This window comes from Triticum aestivum, chromosome 2B, assembly GCF_018294505.1.
Source record: "Triticum aestivum cultivar Chinese Spring chromosome 2B, IWGSC CS RefSeq v2.1, whole genome shotgun sequence".
Lineage (NCBI taxonomy): Eukaryota > Viridiplantae > Streptophyta > Magnoliopsida > Poales > Poaceae > Triticum > Triticum aestivum.
In genome coordinates, this window is record NC_057798.1 from 758,021,897 (window position 1) to 758,029,498 (window position 7,602).

Below are 7,602 nucleotides of genomic sequence, written 5' to 3' on the forward strand. Positions count from 1 at the left end.
AACTCGGATCTCATGGCCTCCAGCCATGCCTCGAAATCTGGGCTCACCATTGCTTCGGCATATGTGGCCGACTTGTTGATTTCTAGCAACAATACATCACGCACTCCGAGCAATCTTTCTGACCTCCGTGGTTCCGGTGCCGCTTCCACTACGGGTTCCCTAACTGACACCGGTATGATCTCATCACTAGACGAGCCGTCCCCCAGTGTTCCTCGAATTTATTCGAGTCGAACCGTCCTCCCATTGCACTCCCGACTGAGAAACTCTTTCTCAAGGAAAACCCCATTTCGAGCAACAAACACTTTGTTCTCTTCCCGGTTGTAGAAGCTATATCCCAAGGTCTCCCTCGGATATTCCACGAATATGCATTTATCCAACTTGGCTTGTCTGACATAAGATGCTTGACAAATGCTTCACAACCCCAAATCTTTAGAAAATACAAATTGGGACTCTTCCCAGTCCACATCTCATGTGGTGTCTTGTCTACGGATTTTGATGGTACCTTGTTAAGTGTGAAAGCTACAGTTTCTAGAGCGTATCCCCAGAATGACAAGGGTAAATCCGATTTGCTCATTATAGACCGGACCATGTCCAACAGGTCATATTCCTCTATTCCGACACGCCGTTTCTCTGTGGCGTACCCGGAGGTGTGAGCTGAGGTACTATACCTCGTCTTTTTAGATGATCATCAAACTCCTGGCTCATGTACTCACCTCCACGATTAGATCGTAGAATCTTTATATTCTTGTTGAGCCGATTTTCAACCTCGATCTGAAACTCTTTGAAATTTTCAAAAAATTTCGACTTGTGCCTCATCAAATAGATATATCCATATCAACTCAAGTCGTCGGTAAAAGTCACGAAGTACTGATAGCCATCTCTGGCAGTTGTGCTCATTGGTCCACACACATCATTGTGTATAAGTTCCAACAGCTCAGACGCCCTCTAGCAACTCTTTGAGAAATGAGACTTAGTCATCTTGCCGAGCAAGCATGATTCGCATGTCTCGAACGACCCAAAGTCGAACAAAGTTACGAGCCCATCATCATGGAGCTTCTTCATGCGTTTTAGACTAATGTGTCCAAGCCAGCAATTCCAGAAGTATGTCAAGTTTATCTCATTAGGCTTATGCACTACAAAAAAAAGACACATCCGTGACATTTTGGGCCGAACGATTTTTTTTGTCATACATATGACACTTCTATGATGATAATTGTGACAAAACCCGGTATCATCATAGATGTGGTGGGCTCCTACTTCTATGACAAAAAATCATGACAGAAAATGGGCTTTTCGTCCTGGGCGGGCCGGAGACGCAGCTGCATGACATTCTTTGGGCCGTCCATGACGGAAAAAACCATGGTAGAAGCGAGGGGGAGGAAAAATTCGGGGAGTTGCCGGTTACAGTGGGAGGTCGGGGGCCGAGCGATGCGCGTTTCTCTCACACACGTACGCGCGTGTGTGCGAGGCATTGGCTCTAACTGAACCCGAGCGAGGCGTTCGGCTCTAACTGAACCCGAGCGATTGCACTGCACGCTACGCATTACTGAACCCGAGTGATCGATCGATGGCTGTTAACTGAACCCGATGGAGCGATTCCTTTGCTACTGTTGCTAACTGAAGCCGATCGATTGGATGAACAGTGAGCATTGCGGGGGGGGGGATGAACAGGGAGCGGTGGCGTTGCCTCTAGATGAACAGGACCCCGTGGTGTGGAGGGATGGATGAACAGTAGACGATGGAGGAGTGGCCGTGGAGGGGTGGTTGAACAGGACCCCGTGGTGTGGAGGGCTGGATGAACAGTAGACGGTGGAGGGCTGGATGAATAGTAGACGATGGAGGGGTGGTTGAACAGTAGCCGGTGGAGTAGCACGCGGTGGAGGCTAGATGAACAGGAGCCCGTGGAGGCTGGAGGAGGTCGATGGTAGCCCGTGGAGGCTGGAGGAGGTCGACGGTGGAGATGAATAGTATCCCGTGGAGTCCCGTTTTGCGGTACGCCACACCCCTCCCGATGAACAGGACCCCCGTTTCGACTGTAGCACTCCAACACAAGTCCGTTTCGTCCGTTTTGCGGTACGCCACACCCCTCCCGATGAACAGAACCCCCGTTTCGACCGTAACGCTCCAACACAAGTCCGTTTCGTCTGTTTTGCGGTACGCCACACCCTCCCGATCAACAGGACCCCCGTTTCGACCGTAGGAGGTCCGTTTCCTCCGTTTTGCGGTACGCCACACCCCTCCCGATCAACATGACCCCGTTCCGAACGTGGCCGGTCGAACACAAGGCTGTTTCCTCCGTTCCGCGGTACGCCAGGCCTCGTTTCCATTGCCTGTTCCGTCCAAGCCCTCCCGATGAACACGACCACGCATTCCGTTCTGACCCAGCCGGTTGGCTCCCCATGAAGACGACGACGATGCTGTTTCTCCGTTCCGACCCAGCCATGTACGTATGCGCGAGTAGGCGTTCGAGACCCTACCCGTATGTACGTACGTGGCCGTATTTTCTTTCTTGCACCCTCGCCGCTGTACGTACGTGTACATGCTACGTGCGCGCCTCTACTACGACACGTGCGCGCCTCTACATCCACTAGTATATATGTACATACATGTTCGCGACCATAATGACAACGCTACGTACGTTTCGACCAGGTGGGTCCTAAGTGTCAGGCACTTCCTTGCCTGCGAAGATGTAGCTGGTGGGTCCTGGCAGTCAGTGGGCGAATCGTTTTATTTTTTATTTTTTTTGCCCGGACGCACTTCCTTGCGTGCGAAGATTTAGTTGGTGGGTCCCAGCAGTCGGGGGGGCGAATCATTTTTTTTGTTCGGACGCACTTCCTTGCGTGCGAAGATGTAGCTGGTGGGTCCCAGCAGTCAGGGGGGCGAATCTTTTTTTAGACGCACTTCCTTGCGTGCGAAGATGTAGCTGGTGGGTCCCAGCAGACAGGGGGAATGTTTTTTTTGCAAAATACGGTGGCTCGTCCGGTGGGTGCCCGCTGTCAGGTGGAGGAATAATTATTTTGCGCGTAATAAGGAGGCACTTCCTTGTTGCGGCTGTGGACCCAGCTGTCAGCCTCTCAACGTACAGTCCACGTCCGATGGAAGCCATTCCTTGACCACGTTGACCATGCCGCGCCGAGAGCACCAGGGCGGTGGACGATGGCGAGGCCTAGGAAGGGAACGACACGGAGCCGGGGAAGACGCGGCAGTGGATGCCCACGCGTGGAGGAGTATGAGGGTTCACTCGTTCGGCTGCGATGTGAGGCTGCCGTCACCGCAGAATAACATGGGGTGTGGGTGCGTAGAGGGATGGCCTGGCCAGCGGTGGGAGTAGTAGGGGGCGGTGAGGCCTCCGCAGCATCACAACCGGCCACGGGCGGCAGGAGCAGGCGGCACGACCGGCGTTGCTTTGCGCGGCTGGAGCAAGAAGACCAGAGGTTGAAGAAGCACTACGGCCGTTGGATGGACATCGTACGGTCACTGGAGCTAGAATCGTTCATATTGACTAAGTTGACAAAGCCCTTCGTCCCCGTCAACTTAGTTGGCCCACAAGTCATCCTCCCACTATGGTGGGTCCCATCTAGCAGGGTGGGTATTCATTTTTTTGTGCGTAATAAGGAGGCACTTCCTTGCGTGCGAAGATATAGCTAGTGGGTCCGACATGTCAGCGGGGGGAACGTTTTTTTTTCATGAAATACAGAGGCCCTTCCAGTGGGTCCCAGCTGTTAGGTGGAGGAATCATTATTTTGCACGTACAGTCCATGGCCGATGGATGTCGTTCGTTGACCACGTTAACCAGGCCGCGCCGAGAGCACCATGGCGGTGGACGACGGCGAGGCCTAGGAAGGGAACAGCATGGAGCCGGGGAAGACTCGGCAATGGTTGCCCACGCGGTGGGGAGTACGAGGGTTTACTGGTCCGACTGCCGTCGCCGGAAAATAACAGGAGGTGTGGGTGAGTAGAGGAATGGCCTGGCCAGCAATGAAGTAGGGTGGGGCGGTGCGGCCTGTGCGGCAGCACAGCCAGCCACGAGAGGCGGGAGCAGGCAGTCCCACCGGAGCTGGTTTGGGCGGCTGAAGCAAGAAGATCAGATATTGAAGAAGCAGCACGGCCATTGGAATAACACCCAATGGTCACTGCTGCTAGAATCGTTTGTGGACTAAGTTGACAAAGCCAAAGTACACGTCAACCTAGTAGACCCACAAGTCAGCCTCCAAATCTGTCCCAAACACCATACAGCCCGAAATTTCTAGCTAGATTCAAATTAATTTTAAATCTAAATATACCTTAATTTAAATTCAATAAAATTTTACCTGCACAAAAACAATGAAATTTAAAATATCAAAATCCGAAAGAAAACAGTATTTGGGAACTAATTGCCTGTTTGCTGTATTTTTTTTCATTTTACAGCCCATTTATTATTACTTATAGCACATTTCTTATTACTTATAGCCCATTTCTTATTACTTATAACCCATTTTCTGGGCAAAATGCATCCCTCCTCGTCTTGAAAGATTTCTGGCCTAGCAGGGTGTAGAAAAGCAAGTAGGCCTATGTTGGTTATCCTGCAAAAAACAAAATAGCTGGCTAGCCATTTTTTAGAAAGGAAAAAAACAAATTGGGCTGGTCATGTGCTAAACATATGAAATAAAAGCCTGGGCTAGACGGGCCATGGGTCCCGCACAACCCAGTTGATACCCTTCTCCGTCCCGAAAAAACAAAATTATTACGTGCGCTGCTGGGTCCCTACTGTCATCCTCACCATGTACAGTCATCTCCTTATTCCTCTCGGTTGTTGACCATGTTGACAACACCGGAGGGCGGCGCCGCGGCGAGCAAACCAAGGCGGAGGACGATGGTGAGGCCTCGGACGGGAATGAACAGGAGCCGGGGAAGATCACAGCCAGCCGTGGGAGGTAGGAGCAGGCAGTCCCGTCGGTGCTGGTTTGGCTTTGGCGGCTCGAGGAAGAAGAGACTAAAGAAACGCGACAGACGTTGAATGTCAATCGAACGGTCAAGGTTGGCACAATCGTTTTTTGACTAAGCGAACACCAAGTAGCATACTTTTTATATATAGGAAGAAAACTGCGAGGAAAATGCGTTCGTCTACTGTCCTCCTCACAGGGAACGTTCGCCACATAAGTGACTAGCACCCTTGGTTTTCAACCGAGAGGTCTTGGGTTCGAGTCCGAGGAACTCTCAATTTTGTCCTCCTTCCTTCCTCGCAAAAAAAGGGAAAGAAAATCAAAGACTTGGGAAGGCGTACAGAACAAGCTAGTGTACCAGTAAAGAGACGTTTCCGAGTTTTAGAATAAAGAAAGACGTGTTCCTTTAGCCGGTTCGAATCCAAATCTAGACTATGACTATATATGGTGCTATGCTACTCTACAAGTAATGAAACTGACATATCCAATGTTCGCTTCTCCTCTTCTCTACTTACTATGCCTAGCATCAGAAGCTCTGGCCGCAGCAACCATGTCCGCTGGCTGCTCGTCCACCTGCTCTTCAGCAGGCAACAACCAGATATGCACCAAGTCGCCACCCGTACCATCGCCTGTGGGTTTTATCACACCCCCGCCGACACGCGCACCGCAGCCGATTGCTCATCGCAACCCGCTGACGTTGGTGTGATGCCACTGCTGCAAATCATGCAGAGTCATCCGTCATGTCTCAACCACAATCCGCAACCCTGGCCGAGTCTTCTACAAATGCCCGAATCATTGGGTAATAATATGTTTAAGTGTTGTTCTGCTGCTTTCAGTTGCTAATTTTTTTAATAGTTTGGTTGATGATCTTCCAATTTGATTCGTGCAGAAAAGGGAAGATTCGTGTGATTTGTATTTCTGGGAAGTTGCTGATGTGGGGGAATGCAACTACGCTAATTATTTGGTTAGCTGAGGAATCCCAATACCAGCAGGTTGGGGTGTTGGACAAGTAACTGAAGGAACGGCAAAAGAGGAAGATGCAGAGCAGAAGGTTAAAGATGCAGTTCCTCTGATCATGGCCAAGCAACAGCTGCTGAATGACCTTGACAACAATGAGGAGATGAAAGAGCTTGTGAAGATAATGGGCAAAATCGATGTGCTCTGTAGGATGATTGTCTCTTTATTTGCAGTGTATGTAGCACTCATGATGTATTCAATGGCTACGACATGAGCACTTTGCTGAAACTAGTAATGAATGAAACCTGTTTAGCAGGTTGGGCGTAGTTCTGTGAACATCTAATGATTTCTATTAACAGAAATCACGGGGTATCTCCTTTTGCTCATATAAATAAATAAATAGCAGAGGCCCTGTCGGGTCAGCTTTGTTCTCATTCGAAGACATCGAGCAAATTGTAGTCCAACAACAAACTATGTCATCAAATTCAAGTTTCACAGCCAAATATGAGTACAACTAAACAACAATGTCATCATGTTTTAGTTGTCATACAATCACCAAACACAAATCAGCATACATAACAAGTGATGTTCTCACAGCAAAATACTAAACAACATGTTCATCAGGTTTTAGTTATCATAGCAAACACAATTTCACATAGTAGATAAAAAAACGTCTTTTGACAGGAAAATACGACAAAAACAATGTAATCATCATCCGCAGCAGCAGCGTCAACATCTTCGCCATGTGTATCAGTCTGAATCGTAATTCCCCATGGTGTCATCTTCTTCTTCGTCCTCAACGTCCTCGAACGTTGGCTTCTTCTTGATCAACTCTTGTATGTCCATAGCACGAAAGGCAATCTTTTCGCCGGTGTCATTGACGTGATGGTTCTCAAAGATATTAGGAACATCTGTGTTATCTTGTACATCAGGAGCAGTGTAAGCATCATCTTGTTGTGCAACTTCATTAAACGAATTCCTCTGCTCAAACCTTTGCAATACTCTCCAGTCATTGCTACGTGCAAATGTGTCTTCCAAGAAAAATATGTGTGTTGCTTGATTTGCCAAAATAAAAGGCTCGTTGGTCTGGTACGCCGCCTTGACATTGATGGATTTCAAATAATCATCAGCTCTGGGTTTTGCGATCCTGGAAAACAGGTTATACCAATGACAGCACAACAGAACCACACACCGATGATCCTCGAAACTGGAGATATACTGCAACTGAACAATGTATGTTATGTTAGCATACATTTCAGTTCTCTCTTTGTCATACGTATCTGTGCTCATGATGGCACTGTTTTGTGTCTTCCTACCTTCGTCTCGTGCAAGGGTGTTGTAGCGCACATATCCAACAACGCAAGATTCATAATGTCTTACCCGAGTATCAGGACCCATTGCTAGTGAGTAAAGGGCATCATCTTATGTACTCAATATATTAAAAAAACTGACAGTGCACTTCAAAAGCTTACATGGTTCTTGAACCATTTCGCAAATCCTGCCATAACCAGTTTGTCAATGTTTCTTGGATTTTGCGGCAGTAACTCCTCTTTGTAGATGCTGCACAACATAGTGATCGCGTCAAACATCTAAATATATAAGAATGTGTTGCAAGTTTAGTAGATTACGGTGTATAAGCTGCAGTACTGCACTTACTTGATATAAGGTAGTATCTCAGGACAGTTATTCAACACATACCAAACCATTTTGTCCAAATCTTTAG